We start from the raw sequence: 7087 nt of genomic DNA, 5'->3' as shown, positions 1-7087 counted from the left end.
CAAAAACATGATGAAAAAGATTCATCAAACCCCCATATCCTGGGTGAATGGGTCTTGGTTAAAATAAGACAATTTACATCTTTGGTTTCTCAAATGTATCATTATGACAGAATGCATAAGGTCTAGTGAGGGGCATTTGCATGGATGGTAGAAGGGGGTCTGCATGTGATTAAGAACTATTTATGCAATGCACAAAAACTCAATAAAAAATTTATTTTTAAAAATGTATCTAAGCCAGGTATGGTAGCACATGCCTTTAATCCCAACACTTGGGAGGCAGAGGCAGGCAGATCTCTGTGAGTTCAGGGCCAGCCTGAAGACCAAAAAAAAAAAAAAAAGTGTCACCAATGAGAGAGACCCAACCAATGTGAACTCACACTGTAGCAGAATCATTTACCTCTGTTTTCCCTTTCTACCTGATTATCATAAGATATCAGTTTAGTATTCATGTTACATATGAATGCTTCATGCAGTATAATTGAATTTATCTTTCTTGCATTTTTCAACAAGGACCTTGGTTCAGCCTCATTTTCTTGGATGTAAAAGGACATTATAGAGAGATTAGCTTCTGCTCCTGCTCCAGCCACCTCCTGCCACCATGCTTCCCTGCCATGAGGGACTGTAATTCCCCTGGAACTGTAAGCTCAAATAAACTCCTCATACATTATAGGCCATGCATCAACATCTTCCTGTGAGTATTTTGGCTTTGCAGGCCACGTAGATTCCAATGTAACTACTCATTTCTACCACGGTAGTGGGAAAGCGGCCACAGAGAATGTGGCATGGCTGTGCTTCAACAAAACTTCATGCTCCAAAGCAGATGGTGTGCTGGATTTCTTCAGAGGAGTAGAGTTGGTGAACCCTGATCTATGTAGTAAGTCTAATAGAAAAGATGGCCATAAGGATAGCAGTCTTGCTGCATAGTGCTATAGTGTGAGTGAAGAGTCCCCTGAATACCCATTTATTGAAGGCTTGGTCACCTGCCTATTATCCTGTGGGTAGATGGTGGAACCTTTAGGAAGTGGAACCTAGTGGAAAGAAGTTAGGTCACTGGAGAAACATCCTGGAAGGAGGTAATGTGATTCTAGTCCTTCTCTCTGCTTTTCTTCCTGGATGTCATGAAATGAGCAGTGTTCTTTACTACTTTGTTCCCACCATGACATACTGTGCTGCCACAGGCCCAGAAGAACAGGACCAAGCAACCATGGACTAAAATCTCTCAAACAAAAAAATAAAGTGTCCTTCCTTTTAAATTTGGTTATCCCATGTATTTTGTCACAGTGATGGAAGAATGACTAGCGCATACATTGGCCAATTTTCTTTCTCTGATATGAATCACTGATTTTATGGAACATGAATTCTAGGAAAATAACATTCAAGCAATGTGTCCATTTACACATGCTCCTTGTTTTAAAAAGAGTGGTTAACGGGGCCAGAGAGGTGGCTTAGAGGTTAAGAGCACTGGTTGGTCTTGCAGAAGACCCTGGTTCAGTTCCCAGCCCACATGGCAGTAAACAACCACTTATAACCTCAGTTCCGGGGGAGCTGATGCCCTCTTCGTATCTTCATGAGCATTGCACTCACATGGTGCACCTACAAAATGTAGGCAAAACACTCATATACATAAATAATAAAAAGAGTAGTTAAATCCTTATTGATGAAGTCAGCAGCTTTTGGTCTTTAGTCCACATGTAAATCACTTGAGAGACTGAAAAACATCTGGATTCTTAGATTCAAACTTAAGAACTTCTACTCTCCATGTTTTAAATAGCCATCTGATGTGAGTCTCAGTCATGCAACACAGGCATAGCATGTTAGTTATGCTATTACTTAGCTACATGACCCTGGGCAAATTATTAGCCAACATTTGCCTTTCTATCAAATATGTACTTGGCCCTGGGTGGAATTGGTCAAATTCAAAAGACTGCATGATTTTTCTTTCTCTTTCTTTTCTTCTTTTCTCAGGGAGGTGGTGGACAAGGTTTTGCTACACAGCCAAAGCTAGTCTCAAACTCTAGATCTTCCTGTCTCAGCTTCTCAAGTGCTTGGATTATAGCTGTGCACCAACAAGCCCAGAAAGACTATAGATTCTTAAGAAAGATGCATTTAGGAAAAAAATTAACATAAATTCATGAAGATCAAGAATAAATTTATCTAGTACAAAAAAATTATACATCCTGCGAGCAGTATTTTATAAAATAGACATTGTTTCACAAAATAATATTTTATATTTATTTCAGGAATACAAAGCTACAGGCTTTATGGCCGTTGAAGGCCTCCTGATCCCCCGACGTCAGATTTTCCTATTTGTTTCCTTCTTCCTTGCCATCTTTCCTCCCAGTAATGCTGACTTTGTCTCAAAACAAAGACCCTAGAATCACCAAAGTTTTAAGACAGGTTTACTCAGAAAAAAACATCTCACACATCTGAATGTCAAAACGGTAGCAGCTTTCTATAAATATTTGTTGGTTGATGGCTTTGGAACAAGTTTCTTTACAAAATGCTAAACAATTACTCACCTACACACAGAGTAGGTGTCAACCACTTGGTGATTGGCAGAGCTTGGGGGAGGGGTGGTTCAGACAGTTACAGGAATCTCTTCAGCAAGCAGACTAGAGCACGTGGAAATGTCTTACAAACTCAGCTAAGTAGGCCTCACTAGGCATGGTGGCAAATGCTGTGATCCCAGCACTTGGGAGGTGGCGGCAGGAAGATTGGGAATTCAAGGCTGACCTCAATTGCACATTAAATTGGAGGTTAGTCTGCGCTATGGGAGACCCTGCAAAATGTACATTATATTGGCCAACTGTCATGTGCTGTTTGATCTCACTGAGAACCTGGCTCTGGAAGCAGGGTTGCCTGCATGCACACGTACCTTAGAGCCAAGCATGTTTAGGTCAAGCGTTCTCTAAGATCCCTTGTCTGAAGATGGGCTGGCCCTCCTACCCTGGCTCTGTAATAGGGACAGGGAAGAACAGCACAACAGTCCAAGAGTGAAAACATCATGTCTTTGGGAACAGCTAAAAAGTGAACTATTTCCATTTGAGGTAACTGTTATTTAACCCACAACACAAAAAGGCCTACCATGGGAAAGCGAAGGCAGAAGTGCATCCGTGGAGGGAATGCTCTACACTGTCTAGAACTCTGGGTCTGGAGCTCTGAAAGATTGCTTCAAAGTCTCCCCCAGTCACTCCTTCTGGATAAGTGCAAATGCTGGACTCGATGATGTCACCTTCTGCTTGCTCTCTCAGTCGGTCTATTCCAGCTGTCTCTGCTGGATATAGTGACCGCCCAATTGCTTTGCTATCTGCTGCGTCTCCATCTGTGACTTGCTATTTCTTCTTTTACTTTTGTTTGCTATATACCTAATAAACTCACTCATTCAACAACCGAAAACACAGATATCATAGATCATTCTCTGGACCTTACAGAACATCCTGTCTCAAAACAAAATAAAACAAAACAAAACTCCCAATAACTAGGCTATACAGAATGGGAGAAAAGTCTTTGCTAGCTTTTCATTCAACAGAGGATTAATATCTAGAATACATACAGTAAAAATAACACCAAAATAACAAGTCATTCAATCAATAAATGGTCAAATGAACTGAACAGATGCTTTTACAAACACATACCAGTGACAAGTAAACACATGAAAAGATGTGAACATCTTAAGTCATCAGAGAAATGCAAATCAAAGCCACACTGAGATTCCATCTCCTCTCAGACAGAACGGCTGAAACAGCAAATGCTGGATGAGCATGAGGATGTGGAGGAAAAGGAGCCCCAGAACACTGTTAGTGGACATCGAAGGGTACAGCCACAGTGGAAATCAATACGGAAAGTCTTCAAAAACTGAAAGAACTACCACATGATTCAGCTATTCTGCTCCTGGTGTGCACCCAAAGGCATCAAAGTCAGTGCACAATACTGACACCTGCAAAGCCATGTTTATCAGAATAGTCACAATAGCCAAGTTGTGGAATCAGCCTGTGCACCCATCAACAAGCAAATGAAGAAAGAAAATGTGGTATGTGTATACGGCAGAATATTATTTGACCGTGAAGAAGAACAAAGTCATGTCATTTGCAGGAAAATGGATGGAACTGGAGATGACCATGTTAAGTGAAAACAGCTAGACTCAGGAAACTATGTCTCATGTTTTCTCTGATATGTAGGACATGGGGGAGGCCGGGAAGAAAGATGCAGTGAAAGTAGACGTGGCACTGTTGGGGAAGACGGGAAGAGAACAGGGGAATGAATCTGAACAAACATGCTGCATGCATGTATGAAAGTCTCAACGAAGTCCAGAATTTCGTACAATTAATATGCACTGATAACATTTTAAATTAATTTGGCTAATAATAAGTGTCCAGAGGTCCAGAGTACGATTGTTTGACAGCCAGCCCATCATAGAGGTATGTTTGGGCTCCCTCAGGTCCCTGTTCCCTTGTCTGCCTGGAGTTGTGACTGGTTTCTTCTGCTTCCAGGACTCTGAGGAACTCCACTCTGAGGTCACTGGTGTGCCTGTCACGAGTACCCGGTGGAGTTGGCCAGGCCTCTCAGTTTCTTTGATATGGAAGCTGTGAAGACATTTTTTTTTTTAAGGCACTGGCAAGGGAATTTCTGGCGTCACTCTCTTCTGTGCCCTCTGCCTGGGGAAGCTACACTCAAGGCCATTCCAGTTTCTCAGGACTTTCTCCAACCTGTCATCCCTAGACCTTTCCTTAACAACTTGAGTTCAGGGTTCCCCTCACCCAGCCTCTTCTTTTGCCTGGGGTAGCTCCTCCCCGACTCCCTGCTGGTCCCAGGTCTGAGTCCTAGAAGATCAGGACTCCCTAAGACTGCCCACCGCCACCTGCCAGTGCCTTTGCAGACTTCCTCCTTAGTCCTGTTGGCTGTGCTACTACACTTCCTCCCTCTTCCAGAGATGGGCAGGAAGACCCACTTTACATTGGTTATTGTTTCAAAATAGCCAGTCTTCTAGGGGCTTTCTTCTAGGAGATTCTTGTTTTGCCATCGCCCACACTTCCCATTTCTCTTTTCTGCTTTAGAGTTGGTCTCCATTTCCCTCTGCAGGAAACACAACTAACTGAACAGTCTGCCTTTTGTTCCAGCTCTAATGTTCATACAGTGTAAGAAGCATGTGGCATGGACATAACCTGTGGCACGGACATAACCACAGGGAAGCAAGTGTAGCTGGACTCCGGCTCTTGATAAAACTCGTTCAGTTGTCCCATTTCCCAAGTAGGACAAACCCCAATCCTTTTTTGAGATATGTAGAATAGAAAGTCAAAACTATTTGGAAAGAAAAGTCTCCAGAACAAAGAGCCCAAGGCATTTTGAAAATCCCCCAGGAAGTTGTATCACATGGGTATGTCTGTCCACAATACTTAGGTGATGTAGACTGAGGACTACAACAAAGTAGGACTCATGTGAGGCCCAGGAACAGAGATGATGGTGAGTGAGGAGGACAGCAAGGGGCCCAGAGTGTGCACAGAAAGAGGTGGAGCCTGGGCATTCACTATCCTCCTTGGGGCCAAGCTGTGTCTCTGTCTCTTAATAGGTAAGTCCTTGGCGACAGGGAGGTGAAAACAGGTTGATGGGAGAGGAAGTGTTTAAGCACAGTGGTATCTTGTTGACTTGTTTATACAAAAGGGGTCTCGGGTAACCACAGGACTGAGAACATCTGCAAGAATAGTTCACATGCTCATTTGACTTGGGGCTGTTTATGGGGAAGTGGTTTCCACAGTGAGAGGAGGTGAAATACTGGTGTCATCCCAGGATCACACTTTGCTGAGTCCATCTCACTAGCGTTCTGCAGTCATAGTTTCCCCTGCAGGGCAGAAACGTCTGTGTTATTCCACAGCTGTTCGAACCCCATAGATGTGAGTAAGCAAAGATGCCACAACCCAAATGAATCTGCAGCCAGCTGGTTAAAGCAGTATTAGCAAAGGCCGGGCTACAGAGCCGAAAGGGTCCAACCTGCCTTTCAGACATCTGCGCCTTCCAGAGACATTCATCAAAGATTCCCAAAGTACACTAATCAGTATGTATCAGATATGGGCACTCAATATGCATAAAAAACCAGAAAATGTTCTTACTCTGACCAAGGAAGTCCACATCTAGGACTCTATTTCCTACGTAGGGAAAGCCAGAGATGAAAAAAAAAATAGTCGTATACGTGCAAGTATTTGTTGAGATATTTACAGCAATTAGATGTAATTTAAATCATCTACAGTATAGAAATGGCTACGGAAATTATGGTGTCTTTCCTTGGTTGGCTATCAGGTAGCCTTTACAGACAGTGTAATGTGAGAAATGTTTATGTTATAATGATACATTGGAGAAACAAAAGATGTAAATTGTCCTATTTTAATCAAGACCCATTCACCCAGGATATGGGGATATGATGAATCTTACACAATGTTTTTGGTAGAGGCTGTTCCCAGAAAAGAGGGGGACTAGAAGGGGCAGTTAGGTACCATCTGTCTGTCCATAAAAGACTCTCCTTTCTTCCTCATGTGGGCAATCTCCCCCAATGACTCATTGTTCTGAGTTCCCTCACTTCCCCTAAACCCACCTTCCGCTGCTTGTATAAAGGAGGGGGGAGGTGCTGGGGACAGACCAGTCCTGCCCCTCTGCAAGCATTCTAGAATGGGTAGCTCCATTTTCTGGTGGTTACCTCAATGCCATAAAAAGCGTTAATGTCTGTTTAGCCTCAGATTTGAGCGATAATCATTTATGGGGCAACAGGAAGCACACAAGTCCACACTTTGAAAATAAGGTACTTGAGGCTGGACATGGTGACATGCACCTTTAATCCCAGCACTGGGCAAGGCGAAGGTGAATCTATGTGTTTTCAAGATTGGCCTGGTCTGCAAAGCAAGTTCCAGGCCTGCCAGGTCTACATAGTGAGACTCTGTCTCACAAAACAAAAGTCAAACCCAAAACCAACCAAACAAAAAAGGTACTTCAGGAGGTTTGAAGACTAAACTTCTCTAATCTATAGAGAAGAAATAATACAAAATGTTAATGCCCTTCATAAGTCAGAGATTAACAAAAAAGAAAACAAACGGTAGTAAAA

The sequence above is a fragment of the Nannospalax galili genome, unplaced genomic scaffold (genome assembly GCF_000622305.1).
Source record: "Nannospalax galili isolate Female #2095 unplaced genomic scaffold, S.galili_v1.0 scaffold363, whole genome shotgun sequence".
In the NCBI taxonomy this organism is placed as follows: Eukaryota; Metazoa; Chordata; class Mammalia; order Rodentia; family Spalacidae; genus Nannospalax; species Nannospalax galili.
Note: the sequence above shows the minus strand (reverse complement) of the source record.